Here is a 21,281-nt window from a genome sequence, read left to right as displayed (position 1 = left end):
GTCAGGGGAATTGATGACAATCAAATAGTAATTTCCCTTCTGCTTCTTTGTCCAATTTATCTATTAAGGTATCATCTCTTGCTTGATTCCTTATACAATCTTCGTTCTTAGGTAAACAATTTTTTGAGATACAGAAAGCAAGAGAAAATTGAAGTAATTCAAAAAATAAAAAAATTATATTTGACTATTGTTTGTGATGGTGTAAGAATTAGAACAAAAGACGTCGTGAATGTAAAGAGAATATAGCTTTTTTTATCGTGAATATGATGGATTATTTTTTAAACAAAAAAAAATTGATTGATCCCTGTATACGGGTAAAACCGAGCCAACTGAGAACCCTGATTTCCCGGTGAGGCAAATGGAGTAGTGACGTAACCGTAAGGAATCGGAATCAGAGCGAGGAGCCCCTCGTATCGGGGTTCGAGCAAAACACCTGCCCTCAGAGGCATCGGGACCACGTCCTCCGGATCCGATTCGAGTCCCAAGACTTCGGAGAGTATTACCAAATAACTGCACACGACTAACAAAGGGCTGTAATGTCCGTGCCCAACCGGATATCACGGCGTGAATCTCGGCCCGTATCGACAGAAAATCAGTGGTTAGCGAAAGGAAAGATTTTAACCTTTCTTAGGATTGTACTTAGGGTAAAACTCCCCTACTATATAAAGGAGAAGCTAATTATTCATTAGACACATTGTAACACGCATACCCAGGCAATTTTCTTCTATTCTCTCTGTTTCTAAAAGTTATTCAAAGTTCTTATTTTTGTTCATAAGTTCTTCATAAGTGCAAGCTCGGGACCGAAGGCAGGTTCCTCGTTAGGCCATTAACCGAGCTCGGAATCACTCTTATCATTGGTTTGGTCATTTATAACATCTTTATTTTGCTTAATCTAACGTCGTTGATCACTTGTATTGGATTAATTCACATATCCTTAAAACCGCGTATAAATTTAATTGTTATCCATTTTTTAGGGTAAACAATTTTGCGCCCACCGTGGGGCTAAGGATAATAGTGGTAATTTGATACAAATTTCCATAACACACTCTGTTTTACGCTTGTTCTTTCAGATTTTAATTTCAGGTTAATTTAAGAATGTCAAACTCTCAATCTGCCCACTTGAACATTGATGTTGAGTCTGGCCACCATGGTGAGAACAACAATATAGTGCCCAGCAATGAGGTGCCCCCTGTTGACCCCAACGGAGTTCCGGTCACAGACCCAATCGATGCCAACTCACATGTGGCCATCGACGCAAACTTACCTACCGACCCCGAGAACAGCGTTCGCGGAGGAGCCCGATCAATAGCCCGGGGTACGCACGATGGTGAAGGCGATGGGATCAATTTGCGGGTGATCTTCGAAATGTTACAAGCTCAACAAGCGGCGATAGCCCAGCTACAGAACCAAAGCCGTGCCCCTAGTAAAGTTGAGCCCAAACCATCCCGAAAAAATATCCGAAAAAATGAACCAACCACAGAAAAGCTAGTGAAGTTGAACCCAGGACCAACCCCGAAATAATAAAGATGCTTGAGGAACTGACAAAGCAGGGGGAATCGGGGGAAAAGAAGATCAAAGCCAACGACAAAAAATGGGAGACCTATAACTCCAGGGTTGATCAAATCCCAGGAGCACCCCCGATATTGAAAGGCCTGGATTCCAAAAAATTTGTCCAAAAGCCTTTCCCTCCGAGATCAAGAAAAAACTTCCTTTATCACTAAATTCGGCATCTACTATTATAACGTAATACCGTTCGGACTAAAAATGTCGGTGCCACTTATCAACGCCTAGTTAACCGGATGTTCGAAGAACAAATAGGAAAATCAATGGAAGTTTACATTGACGACATGTTAGTTAAGTCCCTGTGAGTAGAGAACCATTTGAAACATTTGCAAGAAACCTTCAACATACTGAAGAAATACAATATGAAGCTGAATGCGGAGAAATGCGCATTCGGGGTCGGATCCGAAAAGTTCCTTAGATTCATGGTGTCCAACCGAGGGATCGAGATCAATCCTGACAAAATCAAAGATATAGAAGATATCACTGTGGTGGACAGTTTCAAGGTCATTCAGAGGTTAACCGGGCGCATAGTCTCCCTGGGCCGGTTCATATCGAGGTCCTCCTATAAGAGCCATCAGTTCTTCTCATTATTGAAGAAGAAGAATAACTTTTCATGGACCCCGGAGTGCCAGCAATCTTTGGAAGAACTCAAACAATACCTTTCGAGTCCACCCTTTCTCCATACTCCGAAGGAAGACGAGCAGTTGTACATATACTTAGTGGTATCCGAAATAGCGGTAAGTGGAGTCTTAGTCCGGGAAGAGGAAGGTACGCAATTTCCTATCTATTATGTTAATAGAACTCTAAGCGAGGCCGAAACAAGGTACCCTCACCTAGAAAAATTGGCGCTCGCTTTGCTAAGAACCTCCAGAAAGTTAAAGCCATATTTTCAATGCCACCCCATATACGTCGTGACTTCTTACCCAGTAAGGAACATAATTCAAAAACCCGAGCTCTCGGGCCGATTGGCCAAATGGGCCATAGAAATTAACGTGTACGATATCGAATATCGACCCCGAACATCCATCAAATCTCAAATTTTGGCAGACTTCGTGGCTGACTTTTCGCCGGCCTTAATACCCGAAGTCGAAAAGGAATTGTTGTTAACCTCGGGGACTTTCTCAGTAATCTGGACCCTCTTTACGGATGGTGCCTCGAATGCAAAGGGGTCCGGACTTGGCATTGTGTTGAAGCCGCCTACGGGTAACGTAGTTAGGCAATCTATTAGAACTGTGAAATTGACTAACAATGAGGTCGAGTATGAGGCCATGATTACAGGTCTCGAATTGGCTAAAAGCCTGGGGGCGAAGTGGTCGAAGCTAAGTGTGACTCCCTCTTTATGGTAAATCAAGTCAATGGGACATTCGAAGTAAAAAAGGAACGAATGCGAAGGTACTTGGACAAATTACAGGTAACGCTGCATCGATTCAAGAAATGGATCCTACAGCACGTACCCCGAGATCAAAATAGTGAAGTCGATGCTATGGCTAACTTGGGGTCATCGGTTGATGACTATGAATTCAGCTCAGGAACGGTCGTACATCTCATGAAATTGGTAGTAAAAGAAGGCCATGCCGAAATAAACTCAACAAGTTTAACCTGGGACTGGAGAAACAAGTATATAGACTACCTGAAGACTGGGATGTTTCCCTCGGATCCTAAAGAATCGAGTGCTCTGCGCACGAAGGCGGCCAGGTTTAGCTTATCCGAAGGTACTCTGTTCAGAAGAACGTTCGATGGCCCACTCACCATATGCTTAGGGCCGGGAGACACCGAATATGTTTTGAGAAAAGTTCACGAAGGCACTTGCGGAAACCATTCGGGGGCAGAATCTTTGGTTCGTAAGATAATCAGAGCCGACTATTACTGGATCGACATGGAGAAAGATGCGAAGGACTTTGTATTGAGATGTGACGGCTGCCAGAGGCATGCACCAATGATCCATCAACCTGTAGAGCTGCTACATTCGGTCTTGTCACCTTGGTTGTTCATGAAGTGGGGAATGGACATTGTCGGTCCCCTACCTTGGGCACCCGGTAAGGCTCAATTCATACTGTTTATTACTGACTAATTTTCTAAGTGGGTCGAAGCTCAAGAGTATAAGAAGGTCCGGGAAAAAGAAGTCGTCGACTTCATTTGCGACCACATAATATGCTGGTTCGGAATACCGGCCGAGATAGTGCATGACAACTGGAAGCAGTTCATCGGCAACAAGGTAAGCAAATTTTTCGAGGACCATAAGATCAAAAAGATCTTGTCAACACCTTATCACCCTAGTGGGAATGGACATGCAGAGTCTATAAACAAGACCATACTTCAAAACCTAAAGAAAAGGTTGATCGATGCCAAAGGGAAATGGAAGGAAATTCTGCCCGAAGTCTTGTGGACATACCGTACAACCTTAAATTTGTAAGGCCCCGTAAAACATTTCCTAAAAACCCGGGTTCCGTGATGCCAAGTAGGTGTAGAGGTTAATAATAGTAAAAATTATTCGCGACAAGCTTGCAAGCTGCGGTTCGGACTTTTTGGATTGAACAATGCACTGGGAGTTGAAGGAAAATGCTGGGCAGAAGAACGCATTTCTGCGGCCCATTCTGCGGTTGCAGAACCACTCTGCAGATCGTAGACTGGTCGTAGAGTGGGGCAGATTTCTGGGATATTTTTTATGCCCAATTTCGCGGCCACTATGCGACCGCATAACCGTTTCGCGGGTTGCATTCTTGTCGCATATCCCGCCTTGGAATTTTTTGGAGGGAGGTTATGCGGTGCACTATGCGACCACAAAACTGTTCTGCGGTGCATTACGTGACCGCAGAACAGGTCTGTGGGCCGCATAGTGACCGCAGACCAGGTCAGTTATTTTCCCAGTTTTGGCATCCATTTTCGCGGTCGTTTCGCGGACCGCATAACCACTATGCGGTCGCATATGCGACCACAGAACCCGTTCAGGAGCTTCAATTTTGGGGTTTTTAAACCCGACCCTATCTCGTTAAAACACATCCCATGGACCATTTTGATCATATTTTTTGATATTTTTAGAGTGAGAGAGAGGGTCCTAGAGGGAGAAGTAATTTTCATCACATTGCTCTTCAATTCTCACTTAAAATCTTGGAGATTATCAAGAGAGTCACCTAGGTCTTCTTCCTAAGAGGTAAGATTCTATCACCCAAACTCTTAGTTTCAAAATGTGACTAGAATGGGCCATTAGTAAGATAATTCGTTGGGATGAGGGTGCTTACTTTGCATTTCTTTGTTCCTAAGGTATGTGGGAAGATTGTGAGCTAAAAGTGATAGATAATGGGTTGTAAAAAGATGGAATCTTCCACAAAAAAGGGCTTAAAACATTGATGCACACCTAGTGTTTGATAATATGCTCAAATGAGCTAAAACCATGTTCATCTTTCTAATTTGGTTTCAATTTTTGTTATACTGCTAAAATAGATTGAAGTTGCTAATAGTCCGGAACAACTTAGAGTATTAAGAGGCTCAATTGAGGTATGTTGGCTAAACCCCCCTCTTCTTAGAATCGAATCATATGGTGTTCATGTAATTGGAGTAAGTCCTTGATCATTATTGAATTGGTTATTCCTAATGTGGTTGTATTGAAGGATGTTTGTTTAATGTTTATTCTAAATGCTTCACCATGTCATCTTGCCGTTTGAGAATATGTTCAAAATGTGAAATATGTGTTAAGAATGTTAAGACTTCATGTCAAGATCAAAATAAAGGTTGTTATGCCAAATTGTATGAAAAGCCTCTATGTGTCTAAGACTCCCAAATTGCTCATATGTGAACTTAATATATTGAATTGGAAGCCTTATTGTTGTTGATAATAAAAATGTTGGAATGTGGAAAAGAACTTGAATTTTGAAATACGGCCTAGCGCTAAGAATAACTTTATATTTGGGGCCACTTGTGCCATTATATTGAAAGTATGGGAAAGAAATATGAATTGAGATGACAGATAGAATATGGGTGATGTCTCAAATGAGATGGCCTAGCCGATCGGGCCGAGATCGGACTCCGTGTAAGAATACGGTGGTATTGTGGATGAATTGTGAAAAGGGTTGATGTCTCAAATGAGATGGCCTAGCCAATCGGGCCGTAATCGGACGCCATGTCGCACACATGGTGGCACTGTGCTGGAAATTATAATGAAATTGTGGTAATGTCTCAAATGAGATGGCCTAGCCAATCGGGCTGAGATCGGACTCCGTGTAAGAATATAGAGGTATTGTGAATTGTGGAATATCGGTACTAAGGGTCACCCAACCTAATAATATGGAAATTGTCTCAAAAACGTATATGATCCTTAACTTGTTGTTTTACTATTATTTGAAGCCCTTATTGAATTCTTGATTGTTCCTCTTGTATTATTATTCATTCTATTGAGTTTGTGTTTAGCTTTACATATTAGTGTTATTCGACGGTACTAACGTCCCTTTTGTCGGGGGTGCTGCATCTTTAAATGGATGTAGGTGGTTACATAGCACACAGTGTTGATCACAGATAGTGCGGCATCCTCTTCTCAGCGGACTCGGTGAGCCCCATTTTATTCCGGGGTCATGTATTGTAACTTTTGTTTATATTGTGGTCACTTTTTGAGGTATAGCCGGGGGCCTTGTTGCCGGCACCATATTTACTCTCTTTTGTATCTTTAGAGGCTCCGTAGACACTATGTGAGTTGTATATGGGTGTTAGGAATATTAAACAAGTTATGTTTTGTTTGATCAGTTGTTCCACTCGAACTATAAGAAATGTGTATTTTGAGACTTAAAGGCGCAATGACTAATGAAACGATTTAGGATTGTATGAATGAGATTCCTACTGTATAATTAATGAAATCACATCTTTTCTTAATCATGGGTTAATTGGGTAGAAGTATCTAAAAGGCTTGCTCGGCCGGGTTCACTCGGTTGAGCGCCGGTCGCGCTTCCCGAGGTTAGGCGTAACAAAATTCTAGTACCCGAGCCACTCCATTTTTGTTAGTCTACGGCGTCGAAGAACTACTACCGGTCGAAGTGGGAGAACCGAGCCTCAGGTTCCGATATGCGATCGATGAATCAAACGGTGAGACCATGAGCACGAGCCTGGAACTATTAGATGAGAGGCGCGAGGCACGCGCTAGTCTGGTTGGCCGCCCAAAAATAACGGATAGAAAGATATTACAACCAAAGAACCAACCTCTGATGCTTCAATATCGGGGACTTGGTGTTAAGAAAAGTAACACTGCACACTCGGAACCTGAAAGAAGGAAAACTGGGACCGAATTGGGAAGGACCATATCAAGTCATTGGGATTACCGGTAAGGGTTCGTACAAACTCAAAGTAGGAAATGGTGCACAACTACCGAATAACTGGAATGTGACGCACTTAAAGCGGTACTACTACTAAGGTACGACCTCATTCACCTTTTTTATAATATTACGAATCGGGCTAACACTTGCAAGCAACAACCAAAGGAGAATGTGACTATTAGGTCTGAAAGCACGCGTTGCACTCTTTTTCCCTTGAACCGGTTTTGTCCCAAATGGATTTTTTGGTAAGATTTTTAACGAGGCAATAGTAAATCGTGCTAACTTAGAATCGAAGACCGGTTTTAAATCGGATTCAATGGTCTCATCAACAGTATCTGAGCCCTCTCAATATCGACCTCGAATACTGGGGTCCATCACCCTCGGGTTGAGCTTCTTAGCAAGGAAGGAAGGAAATTTTATGCTTAAATAGTCTAGGCTCGGTGGTTAGGATTTATTGTAAGGGCCAAACGGTCAAGTGAACCGTGCCCGCATAGGCCACCTTATCCATAATACAAGCATTTAACGCTTTCAATCTTGTACGTTACACACAGAAATGAAAGGAAGTTTCTACCTTGCTATTACATACTTTTGCTTCTTAAAAAGTGTCGAGCCTAAAAGCTATTCCTACCCGGGGATTATCGATCCCAAGGGCCACCCTTATTCGAGCCCAAAAGGCTACCCCCACTCGCGGACTGTCGTCCGAAATAAGGTCGGGCAGCTCGGGTTATCAAAACCCGGAGACACAAAACCTATTAGGCAGTGCCTAAACCTAAAAGGCTACGGCCACCCTAAAAAATGGTTCGGAGACGTCCGAAGCCTGTAATCATAACGTAAGGCCTTAAACAAAACTTTAAACCTATTAAAAGGTTACCCTCGGCAATGGTATCATCTAAGAACACTTAAGCATCTTGGGAAAACTTCTGGTCACTTCGAGTTTTCAAACGTTTCGAGCACAAATTGCATTGAGGTCAGATTTTGTTCGGACCTCCGAAAAATAAATGACTTATTACTACATCTGATTATGTTCTAAGGCATTAGAAATATTCGCAATTATAAAAAGATGCTAAGAGAGTAGAGACTTGAAATTGCCAAAAGGGGGAAAGTTTGTATATTCCGGAATATCTTTACAAAGGCCCAACAAAAATGGCCTCGAATTGAACAAAAAATATGTACAGAATACAAAAACTAAAAATTCCTAAGGCATTTACGCCTGATCTTCGCCGGAGCCCAATTCATCACCAAAACCATCGCGGCCTTCGAATTCTTTGGAGACCTCCTTACTTTCGGGTTCAGCTAGCTTCTTCGCCTCGACCTTAAGTCTTTTTGCATCCTCGATCTCGGAAGACAGGTCAAAGCCTCGGGCATGAATTTCTTCAAGGGTCTCCCTTCAGGATAGCCGCCTCAGGTACTCAGCAGTGATCTTTAGGCGAGCCTCGGCTACTTCGACATCAGTTCTGTATTGAGCCACCATCTCGTTGGCATCAGTCGAGATTGTATACAACTTGGACTTCATTATTTTGAGCTCTTTACCAAGCGCATCACATTCAGTTGTGTTCGGAGCTCTTCATTTTGCTGATCCCATTTATCAACCTTCTCCTTCTCCATCCGAAGTTGAACTTCCACCGAAGATAGCTTGGCCTGGGCGGTCTCCTTCTTTGAGGTCAGCATGTCCATCTTGCTTTTCCACCAGTCGGCCATTGCTTGGATCTCGTCCATCTCCTTTCGAAGTTGGTTGATCTAGTCGATATTCTGCTGGACCTACGAGGTATTGTTGTTAGCCACTGCGATCAAACCCTCGTTTCTAACTTCAAAAACCTTTGCCTTTTCCACCAAGTCGGTGTGCTCCTGCCTTAAGGTCGATGCTTCTTTCTGAGCTATATCCAGCTCGACATGGAGGTTCTTGGCGACCCCCTCTTGCTGCTCGCTGAGAAGCTTGTACATGTCCCTTTTTTAGTCAAGCTCTTTGATCTCGAACTCAAACTGATTGACCTTAACCTGGTACCGAAGGAAACTCTTATGATGAAGTACCTAGGCTTGCAAAAAGGCAAAAAATGTGAGAAATATTAAACATGGATAATAATAGATCAATGGAAAGTAATGATGCCTTACCCGGTTCAGTGCCTGATGCGCCTCATTGAAAAGGCATGGCACGTTCACCTCATTCATTTTTTCCTGGTCCTCCTCGGTCACCAGGCATCAGAGGTAGCTAGCTACCCCCACAGGAGCAGACAAATATCGGGCATCCTTCGGGATGGTCAGCATAACCGATCTCTTGCGACCGGGATCCACACTCGGAGTGAGGAACTGGTTGATCAATTTCGGGCTCGAACTCGACCCGCTAGCTTTCGAGGATATGTCCTTCTTCGGAACTTCCAGGCCGCCCAACCTAGAGAAGTCTCCCAAAGCAGACGAGTCCACACCATCAAAAAAGGAGTGAAGAGGATCGTCCGCACCATGGACCCCCTCATTGGACTTCTCCTTTCTCGCTTGGGCCTCCTCGAGCATGGACTCAGTGTAGGAGGGCGTCCCCGAGATCTCAATTATACCGGGTATTTCCTTTCGAGCAGAGCCGGTATCCTGGTCTCACTACGGGTATCCACATCGATATTTTGAGTTTGAGGGGGGTCGATCTCATGAGTCTCCCCCTTGGATGCCTCCGATTCCCTGGGATAAGTCGTACCATGGGTAAGAAAAATAGGTTCATCCTCCGGCTCGTCTCTAAGCCGGAGAAGCGAGTCGGAATCCGGCACCCTGGGAATTGGAGCCCCTCCTGGGCTTGCGGTCCACCCTTTTCTTTGGTTTCTTCACCTCAGAGCCCAGGGAGCCCGAAGGTTTTCTCTTCCTTTTCTTCTTTTCCTCCGTGGCAGAGATGGAGGGATTAACGGACGAGGGAGCATCCTTGTCCCCTTCTGAAGGCCTAAGTTCGGTGGTCTTTGGCAAACCTGCAATAACAAAAGGGAAGAGGAGTTAGTATAATAAAAGATAGAAACATGGTATTGGCTATTCAAAAGGAGGCCTTACCATGAGAACGGCCCTCCCATCGGCCCTTCGAGAGTCCATGCCACGAGCATTCAAAGTACGACATTTGAGTACAGATGCCCTCGATCCGTTCCTTTAGCCGGGGAATCGCATTCGGAACCCGGGCGACAGCTGCACAACCACAAGCATGAATGAGAAGAATTAAATTGAAGAAAATGAATTTTGACGTTTAAAGAGAGATTGCACTTCCATATTCCACTTCTCAGGGAAAGACATGTATTCGGAGGGGGGGATCAAATCCGCGATCTTCACTCGAATGAAGCGTCCCTTCCAGCCCCTGTCTCGATCTTCGTCGATACTCGAAAATGGGGGCTTGGTGGCCCAGCGAGTAAGCTTGATCAGTACCCCTCGGAGCATTCAGGGGACTGTATAATCGATGTAGGTGGTCGATCGTGAACCGATAAGACTTGATCTTGTTCATGAAGTAGCGGAGGAATATTATGATCCTCCATAATGATGGATGGATTTGCCCGAGGCATACCTCATATCTCTTACAAAAACCTAGAATGACTAGGTCCACCGAACCCAGTGTGAAGGGGTAAGTATAAACACTTAAATACCTCTCCACATGGGTAGTAACGACGTCCTCGGGCCTAGGGGTGTTCGTTGGTCGGTACGGTACGGTACGGTATTTAGATATTTCGGTTCGGTATTTTCGATATTCGATTTCTTAACATTCTATACCAATACCGTACCAAATTAAATTCAGTATGGTTTGGTTTTTCTACTTTCAGTTTCGGTTTATTCGGTTCGGTAACTTCGGTTTATTCGGTTTGAATACTAACCAGTGCATAGAGCCATAGAGTAAACTTTATATAAAAGAATAAATTTGATCATTAGAAATGTCTTGTTACTTGTTTAGAGTTAATTGATGAACTTAGAGAATAAAGGAAAGTAAAAATTTAGATTTTTTTATATTTATGTTATAATTGATAATATGTGTTTTGTGTAATATAGTATATATTTCGGTACGGTATCGGTATTTTGGTATTTTATTTTAAAATACTAAATACCATACCTAATATCAATTTTTTTTTAAAACTTAAACCAAATACCAAAATACCGAATACCAAAATTTTCGGTTTCGGTACGGTAATTCGGTATTTACCAAATTATGCACAGCCCTACTTGGGCCCGGGGACTACTACCTCCTTGCCCTCCCAATTGTAGTCCTTTCGAACTATGGGAAGAACGTCTTCACTCATGGAGCATATGTACCTTGATACTTCTTCACCCCGCTCCTGTTTGTATGAGGGTTTCTCGACTTTACAGTCGTCTGCAATTGAGCAGCCCCCGGGAATGAACACTTTCAAGGGAGGCTCGACGGCCGGTTCGTTAGCAGCCACCTCAGGAGAAGCCGTTTCGAGGGCAACTACTTTAGGGGAAACCGCCTCAGTACCGACGAGCAGTTGAGAAGATGAAGAGGCAACTTGTTGAGGAACATATTTCGATGTTTTGGCCATTGTTATCCGAGAGAGGTTTGAAAATTTGAAGATAGAATGCAAAGTTTTGGAAAAAATGGATTTTGAAGATGAAGAATAGAGTATGGAGATTTAAATAAAATCTGGGTAAAAACCTAGAAATCACTATGAAAATTGAAGATCAAGGATGGCGATATGAAGGTTTGAAGGAGGTTTGATGATGGATGGAAAGCTCGAAGGTAATAATTTAGTCAAAAAGTAGAAAAAGAACAAATGGGGGAACCTTTTATAGGGAGACAACCAACGCTTCACATTCGGGGGCAACCAGCCGATGAGTGACACGTGTTCGAAGTCAGAACGACGCGATTGATGGGACGTTTCGGCTCCCTCATCATAACGTACGAAGGAAGGAACCGGAGAACATCTATCATTTCCCATCGTTTCAGCAAGCCTACTCTCTGAGAAACGAGGGGACTATCTGTACAGGGGTAAAATCGATCCCACTGAGTAACCTGGTTTCTCGGTGAGGCAAACGAAGCAGTGATGTTACTGTAAGGAATTGGAATCAGAGCGAGGAGCCCCTCATATCGGGGCTCGAGCAAAACACCTACCCTCGGAGGTATCGGGACCACATCTTCCAGGTCCGGTTCGAGTCCCAAGACTTCGGAGAGCATTACCAAACAACCGCACACGACTAACAAAGGGCTGTAATGTCCGTTCTCAACCGGATATCACGGCGTGAATCTCGACCCGTATCGGCAGAAAATCAGTGATTAGCGAAAGGGAAGATTTTAACCTTTCTTAGGATTGTACTTAGGGCAAAAATCCCCTACTATATAAAGGGGAAGTTTATTATTCAATTGACACATTGTAGCACGCATACCAAGGCAATTTACTTCTATTCTCTCTGTTTCTAAAAGTTATTCAAAGTTTTTATTTTTGTTTATAAGTTTTTCATAAGTGCAAGCTCGGGACCGAAAGTATGTTCCTCGTTAAGCCATTAACCGAGCTCAGAATCACTCTCATCATTGGTTTGTCCATTTATAACGTCTTTATTTTGCTTAATCTAACGTTATTGATCACTTGTATTGAATTAATCCACATATCCTTAAAATCGCGTATAAATTCAATTGCTATCCGTTTTTTGGGTAAATAATCCCTAGCTAAGAATTGTTTATAACAATTTCACCATGTTCTCATTTGATGTTGGCTTTGTTAACATTCTCGAGGTAAAGAAAAAGGCGGGAGGGGTATTTCCCTTACATTTTATTATTCATTCTGAAATTTTTAGCATGGAATTATACTTTGAAAATTAGAGCATGCAAAGGTAATTTGCAACCAGTAGCTTGAGGTCGAACCTATATATAGAACAAATATAAATTTGAAACCCAAGGCTATGTTTCATGTCTATCATGGATAATTGAGTAGCAAACCTACTTCATCCTTTTAGTAAAAATTCAACCAAAAGAATGTGTTTGTAATAGATTTCTGCTTTGTTTATAGTTTCATTTGGTTAATGATGCGTTATCACTCATCGGAGATATTTAAAGCTTTAATCTATTGTGTGGATAAGAAGAAGGAGAAGAAGATAGATGATTCATTTACATAATGAGCTGAATTACATTTAATTGAAAGGTGATAAACAAGCCTCAAGTCTTTGTGGCGATTTTATGGCTTATGAAGTTGTTAAAGGGAGCGCGCTCTCTCTCTATATATATATAAAGGAGGGCATTTGACAAGGTGACTTGGCACTCTCTAAAGCCAAGAATCATATTTATCTTTTTTCTCCTTTTTTGGGTCTTTACTCTTATTTTCTCATTTTCGACAACCAGTTCGGATTCATGCCAGGTCGTTCTACTACAGAAGCTATACACCTTGTTAGGCGATTGGTGGAACAGTACAGAGATAGGAAGAAGAACCTGCACATGATTTTTATTGACCTCGAGAAAGCATATGACAAGGTTCCTGGAGAAATTCTCTGGAGATACTTGGAGGCAAAAGGTGTGTCGGTTCCTTACATTATGGGGATTAAGAACATGTATGATGGGGCTAAAACTCAGGTAAGGACAGTAGGAGGCGACTCTGAGTATTTTCCGATTGTTATGGGGTTACACCAAAACTCTGCGCTCAGTCCGTTCTTATTCGCCTTGGTGATGGACGCGTTAACACATCATATTCAAGGGGAGGTGCCATGGTGCATGCTATTCGCTGATGACATAGTTCTAATTGATGAAACGTGAGCCGGTGTTAACGAGAGATTTGAGGTTTGGAGACAGGCCCTTGAGTCTAAGGGTTTCAAGCTGAGCAGGACGAAGATGGAATACCTGGAGTGTAAGTTCAGCGCTGAGCCGGGGAAAGTGGGCGTGGATGTGAGGCTTGACTCACAGGTCATCCCAAGTAGAGGCAGCTTCAAGTACCTTGGGTCGGTTATCCAAGGGGGAGGGGAAATCGACGAGGATGTCACACACCGTATTGGGGTATGATGGATGAAGTGGAGGTTAGCATATGGAGTCCGGTGTGACAAGAGAGTGCCACTAATACTCAAAGGTAAGTTCTATAAAATGGTGGTTAGACCGACCATGATGTACGGGGCTGAGTGTTGGCCTGTTAAGAACTCACATATTCATAAGATAAAAGTAGCAAAAATGAGGATGTTGAGGTGGATGTGCGGGCACACTAGGATGGATAAGATTAGGAATCATGATATTCGAGAGAAGGTGCGCGTGGCTCCCATTGATGACAAGATGGGGGAAGCGAGGCTCAGATGGTTCAGGCATGTACAGAGGAGGAGCCCAGATGCCCCGATAAGGAGGTGTGAGCGGCTAGTTGTGGAGGGCACGAGAAGAGGTAGAGGGCGGCCGAAGAAGTATTGGGGAGAGGTGATCAGGCAAGAGATGGCGAAGCTTCAGATTTCTGAGGACATGGCACGTGATAAGAAGATGTGGAGGTCGAGTATTAGGGTTGTAGGTTAGGAGGTAGTTGAGTCTTGCCTTACTTCGTGTGATGACCCAAAATATCATCTTTAAAATTAATAAGTAATTCTGTGTTTTAAGACCTCGAAAAGCACCATTTATCATTCCTCGACTTGCGTGCGCAGTCAGTATAATTTTCCGGAAAGTTTTTATGTGAAAAATGGATTAAAATGAGAAATATAGCTTTAAAATTCAAGTGAGTTGACCTTAGTCAACAATTTTAGCAAACGGACCCGGATCGGTATTTTAGCAGTTCCGGTAACTCCGTATCATGATTTGGGACTTGGGCGTATGCCCGGAATTTAATTTAGAGGTCCCTAACTCAAGTTATGACCATTTAACGGAACTAGCAATTTAAAGGCTAAATGTTCCAAGTTTGATCACGGGGTTGACTTTTTGATATCGGAGCCGGAATCCGATTCTGCAAATTTGAACAGCTCTGTTATGTCATTTATGACTTGTGTGCCAAATTTGAAGTCATTCCGGATTCATTTAATATGTTTTGGCACGAGATTTACAATTTGAAAGTTTAAAACTCAAAGTTCGAATCAGAGTGTGAATTGTAATTTCAGTGTTGTTTGGCGTGATTTTAGACCCCCGAGTCACTTCGTATTATGTTACGGGACTTGTTGGTATATTCGAGCGGGGTCCCAAGTACCCCGAGAGTGAAACGGATCGAAATCGGAACAAAAATTGGACGTAAGCAAAATTTGAAATTTTGAGTTCTGGTGTAATTGCACCTGCAGAATTTTGACCGCAGGTGCGAGCTCGCAGAAGCGAGACTTCTATCGCAGATGCGGTCTTCACAGGTGCGGCCCTTTTGCGCAGAAGCGGACGTCGCAGGTGCGACGTTTTATCCGCAGGTGCGAAACTTCGCCTAGCAGCCCTACTTCGCAAATACGAGCTTTGTCTCGCAAATGCGAGACCGCAGGTGCGAAAATATAGCCCGCAAATGCGAAAATGCTGGGCAGAATATATAAAATCGGGTCTTAGCCATTTTTACTCATTTTTGAGTTTTAAGTCTCGGATTTGGGCGATTTCAAGGGGGATTTTCACGACTTTGAACTGGGTAAGTGTTCTTTATCATATAATGATTGTATTTCACAAATCCATATCTATATTCATCATTTATTTCGGATTTAGATGGAAGAAATTAGAATTTTTGTAAAACTTTCCAAAAACGAAAAATTAAGATTTGAAGGTCCATTTGATATCGGAATTGGACAAATTTGGTATGGTTGAACTCATATCGGAACGGGTGTTTGGATTTCGCGAGTTTTTTCGGGATTTGAGATGTGGGTCCCACTGCTAAATATCTTAATGAATTTCGAATTTTTATCCGAAAAATTTATAAATTCATATGGAATTAATTTCTATGATTCATATTGAATATATCGAATTGTTTGTGAATAGATTTGAAACTTTCAGAGGAAAATTTAAAAGAAAAAACTATGGTTGAATAATTGATTGAAATTTTCAAAGCAAGGTAAGTGTCATGGTTAACCTTTACTTGAGGGAATAGAACCCTTAAATTATTTATTATGTGAATTGCATGTGAACGACGTATAGGCGAGGTGACGAGTGTCTATACGTCGTCAAATTAATTATTTGCCTGCTTACTTGAAAAATCATAAACTGTTTTTTAATCATAAATTAATTACTATAATAATTGTTTCTCTCTTATTCCTTGTCAAAATATTAATTCTTGAATTCCTGCATTAATTGTTACATGTTATTTGAATTATGTGCCTTAATTGTTATTTGACATTTAGCATATTAAATATTAAACTGCCTATTTGCTCCCTGATTTCCATACTAATTTACTATTTGTCATTGTTTGCTTCATAATTAAATCATAATTATTGTATGCTTGTTGTCTTATGATTTTATATTAATTATTGCATTTATTGGGGAATTTCTTCTATAAGAATTGATTGGTAAATAAATATGTTGGAGGAGCGTGTTGCACGCCGCAACAGGATTGATTATAATGAATATATTGGAGGATCGGGTTTCACGCCGTAACAGACTTATTAAAAGTTAATATTGGAGGATCGGGTTGCACGCCGCAACATGATTGATTATAATGAATATATTAGAGGATCGGGTTGCACGCCGCAACAGACTTATTAAAAGTCAATATTGGAGGATCGGGTTGCATGCCGCAACAGACTTATTAAAAGTCAATATTGGAGGATCGGGTTGCACGCCGCAACAGACTTATTAAAAAGTCCATATTAGAGGATCGGGTTGCACGCCGCAACAAACTTATTAAAAGTCAATATTGGAGGATCGGGTTGCACGCCGCAATATACTTATTAAAAAGTCCATATTGGAGGATCGGGTTACACGCCGCAACAGACTTATTAAAAGTCAATATTGGAGGATCGGGTTGCACGCCGCAACAGACTTATTAAAAAGTCCATATTGGAGGATCAGGTTGCACGCCGCAACAGACTTATTAAAAGTCAATATTGGAGGATCGGGTTGCACGCCATAACAGACTTGATTAAAATGAATTTATTGTGAGAGCGAGTTACACGCTGTAACATAATTAAATGTGAATATATTATGAGAGCGGGTTGCACGCTGCAACTGAATTGATGGAAATGATAATTGGTTATGACTGCTGAGTTGGCTTCGATTATTATAAATGAGTTACTTGATTTATTTCCATTATTGTTGTTGTTTCTAATATTGCGTACAGGTAATGTAAGTGACCCGCCTTAACCTCGTCACTACTTCGTCGAGGTTTGGCTCAGCACTTACCAGTACATGTGGTCGGTTGTACTGATACTACACTCTGCACTTCTTGTGCAGATTTTGGAGTTGGTCCCAGCGGCGTACCATAGTTTTGCTCGGATTTCAGTTATTCAGAGGAGATTTGAGGCATAACTGCATGGCGTCCGCAGTTCTGAAGTCCCCGTCTATTTTACTTTGGCTGTGTGTTTATTTTCAGACAGCTTTATTTTATTCAGACCTTTATATGTATTTATTCTAGAAGCTTGTGCACTTGTGACACCAATTGTGGGATGGTATTTAGACACCGTTGTTTGATGGATTATTTCACTATATTTCAAACTTTGCTTCCGCATTTGTTTCCTTGTTATTAATAAATTTAAAATTATTTTAAAAATGGATAATATTATTCTAACGTTGGCTTGCCTAGCAAGTGAAATGTTAGGCGCCATCACGGTCCGAAGGTGGGAATTTGGGGTCGTGATACTTCGTACCGTTATGAGACTAGTCTAGTAGAGTTTTTGTCTAAGCTAGCTAGTGGCAATGTCGTGTCTTACTATTTTGCATTACAGTGTCGGACCTATTTACTAGCTATCACTTTTACTTTGCATCTTACTTCTGGATTTCATGTTGTTCCTATTTTTCCTATGATTTCTGTGGTGATACTGATATTATCTCCTTTTGTCTTTTTGTCCTCTTGAGCCGAGAGTCTTTCGGAAACAGCCTCTCTACTTCTTCGGGGTAGGGGTAAGGTTTGCGTACACACTACCCTGCCTAGACCCCACTAGTGAAATTTTACTAGGTTATTATTGTTGCCCTTATTTTCTCAATCAAATACTCTATTTTTTCCAGCCATTTCGTTCAATTAATGTGATAACTGAAAAAACTTAAACAATAATTATATGAAAGTTGAAATGATAACGAGGGAAAAAGAGAAGATGACTTGGCACATCTCTTTGGCCAAGGATCCTATTTATCTTTTCTCCCTTTTTAACTCCTTTTCTCTTAATTATCATTTGTACTCTTTGCCGAAATGTTTCTTCTATTCCTAACGCCTCCTCTCCTTATTAGTTTCATTCCCCTTCCTCATTTAAACATATCCATTTATTTTCTTACTTAACTCATATTTTAATGTGGTTGCCGTTTCATTTGTAATCATCTTTATATCTTTCTCCCCAACACCCAATTCTCCCACTATACTATTGATTTTTCATTCACTCACTTTTTTTGTACTCATTTCTATGATTGCATGTGTATTAAAAAATTCTTATAGCTTTATAGGATAGCATAATCTTTGTTGCACAAATTTCAAAAATATATCCTAACATACTTGGTTATTTTTCAGGTTCAGAGGACATGTATGCTACCTTAAATTTTGACGGATGTTCGTCATGTGTAATTTTTCTTTTTCAATTGCTCAGATTGAATGATAATCTCACTTTTGGGGCAATATCCTAATATATTTGGTTATGTTTGGTTCAGGAGACAGATTTATAACCTGAAATCTTGGCGGATGTTGATCATGTATAATCTTTCTTTTTCAATTGGTTATGTTTAACGGCAATCTCACCTTTATAAAGATTGTGCATGTGTATTTATATGGAATAGTGTAGTTTAAAAATTTATTCAAATGTTTGTTACAAAGGCAAATTAGGAGAACAAAAAAGGAGTTTATCTTAGTGATGGAGGAAAACATAAATTAGAGGAAGAAAATGAAGAAAAATAGGAAAGAGAAATTACAGGGAAAAAGGAAAAGAAAAAATTCATGTTATGAAAATAATTATATTGTGGATGTCCATTTATTACTCCGCTATAGATAATCTTCTTAAAGAAGATTATCCATTTAGTACTCTGTTGAAGTTTATCTACAAGCAACTGATGCAGGCAGGCAAGCAGCTCAATAAAATAATTTGCAGCAACTTCTTATTAAACAGGCAGGTTGCAAGCAGCTCATGCAGACAGCTTACAAGCAGCTAAAGAAAAGCCTTGTAACTGCTTCCTGAAAAGCCTCGCGGCTGCTTCCTTTCTTCTATAAATAGAGGAGTTTTCAGTTCATTATGTACATAAGTTTGAAGTTTGAATAATATTTCAGTTTCTCCCTATACTTGTCTTTACTTTACAGTCTTTATTTTATAATACGTTATCAGCACAAGACTTTACCATCTCGAGAAAATACTTTGAAAGTATCATAGGTACGAACTTTTTTTTTCTAAATAATGTCAAATATTTCTAAACTTGAGTTTGTAGCTCTGAATATATCGGACAAAAGCTACATGTCTTGGGTGCTTGATGCTGAAATTCATCTTGATGCGATGGGTCTAGCAGACACCATCAAAGATAAAAATTAGGCATCAAACCAAGACCGTGCCAAAGAAATGATATTCCTACGCTATCACCTTGATGAGGGACTGAAAATAGAATATCTTACTGTTAAAGATCCAGTCATACTGTGGAATAATTTGAATAATATATATGACCACCTGAAGATGGTCGTTCTTCCACATGCACATTATGATTGGACTCATCTAAGGCTACAAGATTTTAAATCTATCAGTGAGTATAATTCTGCTATATTCAGAATTATTTTACAATTGAAACTATGTGGTGATAATATTACTGATCATGATATGTTGGAGAAAACTTTTACCAGTTTTCATGCCTCGAATATGCTCCTGCAGCAGCAATATCGAGAGATGAGATTCAAAAAGTATTCTGAACTTATCTCACATCTTCTTGTAGCCGAGCAACATAATGGGATATTAATGAAAAACCATAAAAGCTGACCTACCAGTTCTTGTCCATTCCCTGAAGTGAATGAGACGAACTTCCACCAACCTAAGCGTGGAAGAGGACGTGTCCCCAGTCGTGATCATGGCCGTGGTCGGGGAGGAAACTCTAATCGTGGTAATAATAATGCACCAAAGAACCCTCCTCACCACCAGCAGTGGTGCAAGCAGCAAAGCCAAAAAATGCATGTTATAGATGTGGAGAAAAATGGCACTGGTCACGTACATGTCGCACGCCAAAGCACCTGGTTGAGTTGTATCAAGCCTCCCTGAAGAAGACAGAGAAAAATGCTGAAGCAAATTTTATTTCTGAATATAATTTAGACTTCATGCACTTGGATGTAGCTAATTACTTTGCACTCCCAGAAGGAGAAACAAGTCATGTGATTGGTAGTGAATCTGTAAAAATATAAATATTTTAATTTTGGTTGTTTGTAGTAGATAATATGGTTATGTAATTATTGTACATAAATAAAAGTTATGCTTTGATAATGATGTTTACTATAATATATTTTATTTATGCATTTTGAAGAATATGGATAATTCTCAAATTATGTTTGGATCAAAGACCAATCATGAAGATATTTGTGTAATTGATAGTGGAACAACTCATGCCATATTCAAGGATCAGAAATACTTTTCTTATTTGCATAAGGAAAAAGCAAATGTTTCAATAATTTCTGGTAATATAAGTTTGATTGAAGGCTCCGGAAGAGCCATTATATTTCTGTCTAAGGGAACAAAACTTATTATCGACAATGCATTGTTCTCCTCCAAGTCCCAAAAAAACTTATTGAGTTTTATAGATATCCGCCGAAATGGGTATCATGTTGAGACAATAGATGAAATGAACATGGAATATCTTTGTATTACAAAGAATATTTCTGGCCAGAAATGCATTATTGAAAAGCTACCAACTTTATCTTCTGGCTTATACTATTCAAAAATTAGTACAGTTGAAGCACACTCTATCGTAAACCAGAAGTTTGTAGATTCAAATACTTTTGTGCTTTGGCATGGCCATTTGGGCCATCCTAGATAAATAATGATGAGACGAATTACTAAAAATTTGAGTGGGCATCCATTAAACAACCTGAAGATTCTTACAAATAATGAATTTTCTTGTGATGCTTGTTATCAAGGCAAAATGATCACTAGACCATCACCAATGAAGGTTGGCATTGAATCCCCTGCCTTTTTAGAACGTATACATGGAGATATATGTGGACCTATTCACCCGCCAAGTGGGCTGTTTAAATATTTTATGGTCCTAATAGATGCGTCTTCAAGATGGTCTCATGTGTGCCTACTATCATCTCACAACCTGGTGTTTACAAAGTTATTAGCCCAACTAATTCGATTAAGGATACAATTCTCAGATTATCCTACAAAGGCTATTCGCCTTGATAATGCTGGAGAATTCTCATTACAAGCTTTTGATGATTACTGTCTATCAGTTGGAAT

Source organism: Nicotiana tabacum, chromosome 2 (genome assembly GCF_000715075.1).
Source record: "Nicotiana tabacum cultivar K326 chromosome 2, ASM71507v2, whole genome shotgun sequence".
NCBI lineage: Eukaryota > Viridiplantae > Streptophyta > Magnoliopsida > Solanales > Solanaceae > Nicotiana > Nicotiana tabacum.
This window is presented reverse-complemented; position numbering follows the sequence as displayed.